Source organism: Acinonyx jubatus, chromosome X, assembly GCF_027475565.1.
Source record: "Acinonyx jubatus isolate Ajub_Pintada_27869175 chromosome X, VMU_Ajub_asm_v1.0, whole genome shotgun sequence".
NCBI lineage: Eukaryota > Metazoa > Chordata > Mammalia > Carnivora > Felidae > Acinonyx > Acinonyx jubatus.
Genome location: NC_069389.1, coordinates 78,006,919 through 78,009,346, shown reverse-complemented (window position 1 = coordinate 78,009,346; position 2,428 = coordinate 78,006,919).

Genomic DNA, 2,428 nt, shown 5'->3' with positions numbered 1-2,428 from the left:
TGTGGTGTGCTGAAGAACACTTCTTTTTATGACTCAACATGACATCAGGATTGAATTAAAAGGAATTTCACAAACTCCAAGGAGAGGGGAAGAGTGTAGCTGACTTTGACATTCCCTAGAGATTTCCCCTGTAATTCTTGAGTACTTCCCAGCTCTTCAGTTGCCTTGCCATCCATATATACAAGGTCAAACACACTTTGAAACTATCTCACTGATGACCTAACTTCTATGGACTTTAGTTTCTGATAAGATTATGTTGTTTACAAAAAATATCATGCACTTTTTGCCTGAAGAATCAAGACTGATTCCTGTAATGAGAGTGCAGGGAAAGCATGCTTAGAGAGGCTTTAGGGGGAGCCTATTCAAGCACACCTAGATGATCTGTGCATGGCAAGATTATAGCCCTGACTAAGCTATTTACCAGTGACCTCTGATGGAGGGATATGCTTCACTTATCAACCTTTCTTTTTAGTATCTGGTAATGAGAGTATTCTAACATAGTGCACACCAGCTTCCCACATTCTTCCTCCTCTCAGAGTGGGCATTTCCATCCTTGAAAAATCAGTGATTGTAGAAGAACTTTTTTAGGTGCTGTAGAAAGGGTTTCTTCACTGTGTGTGCAAGCAAATTAGTAACCTCTTCTCAGTTATAAAGGGAAGAATTGTGCTTCTAATAATAAAATATTCAGTAGCAAGCCTGTTTCATTTCCAATCCACCAATCAGAAATATGTATTTACTGTCTACTATGTGTTCACCAGTGTGACAGTGGTATAAAAAACTGAAGACAGGGGCATCTAGCGGCTCAGTCGGTTGAGCCTCTAACTTCGGCTCAGGTTATGATCTCATGGTTCATGGGTTCAAGCTCCACATCAGGTTCTGTGCTGACAGCTGAAAGCCTGGAGCCTGCTTTAGATTCTGTGTCTCCCTCTATCTGTGCCCCTTCCCGACTTGTGCTCTCTCTCTCTCTCAAAAATAAACATTAAAAAATTTAAAAAAATGAAGACAATCTTGGCCTCATTTATTCAATAAGTTTATCATGCTTCTACTATGTTAAGGATGGTAGACAGACAAAATCCCTGGCATCCTAACGCACAATTAATTCAACAGTTTTAATTGAGCATGTATTATATGCCACATACTGTTCTAGGTACTTGAGAAACATCAGTGAACAAAAGAGACAAAAAACATTGCCCTGGGGCCCCTGGGTGGCTCAGTAGGTTAAGCGACTGACTCTTGATTTTGGCTCACGTTGTGATCTGAGTCCCCCCTCCCCCTCCACCTTCAGGCTCTGAGCTGACAGCCAGAACCTGCTTGGGATTCTCTCTCTTCCTCTCTCTCTGACCTTCCTCCCACTCACACACTTGCTCTCTCTCTTAAAATAAATAAACATTGAAAAAAATCCTTGCCGTCATGGAATGTAGGAGGCAGACATTCAATAAAAATGTTCTTGATTACAATTGTGTGTGTTTAGGGAATTAGCTTTCATTGGACATCTGATATAAGCTAAGAACAGAGAACAGTGGTGAACATGAAGTGTTTGATCCTTCATCTAATGAATCTTACTCTACAGCTCCCAGAGGATTTATGTTTAGGAGGGGAGATAAGGGGGACATAAACAATTTGAAAATAATATATGACCATATAAAATTCTAAAAGTTATGGTATAGACTGTGAGGACTGTGTGAACACTCTGTGGGGAGAGGTAGGCCTTGGTCTTCTCTGGGGCAAGGGAAACCACATAAATAATAGCTCACAGTTAGGTCAGAGGGGAATGGGCAAACTGGTTAGACAGATCAAGAGAGTGATAGGGAACAAAACTGAATAGATACAGTAGGGCCAGATTGTGAGGCCTTTTTACTCAGATATAAAAATTTACTCTAAACTCAGGTGTTAGGAAATAGTAAATCTATTAAGTGCATGTGTGTGTGTGTGTGTGTGTGTGTGTGTGTGTGTGTGTGTGTGTAATAGAGAGGGAGAGAGAGCAGAGTAATAATTTCTAGTAGGGTTGTTTTCATTCTTAAAAAAAAAAACCCTCTTGGCAAAGAGTACAGTCTGAGCTCTTAGCAGGGAATTCCATACCCTTCACAAGCAAACCCCATCTATGTCCTCAGCCTAGTTTTAAACATTCACTTCATCAGGTCGTACTGAATTTCTTACTCTTCCTTTCATACTTTGGTACCTTTGCCCAGGCATACTGACTCTACCCTGTATTCCTTTCCTCCCTTTCCTGGACTGTTGAAACTGTATCCATCTTTGCTGCTGAGAAATTTCCCTCAGCCCACCCCAGCGAGATCGGGTTTGTCTTCCTTTTCTATCACATTACTTTGTACATATCTCAATTACAAGTTTATCACATTCATTGTCATTGTTTACCCATGACAATCACTATCCTCTGCTTTACTAGTTTGTTCATCTCAGACTCATCTTT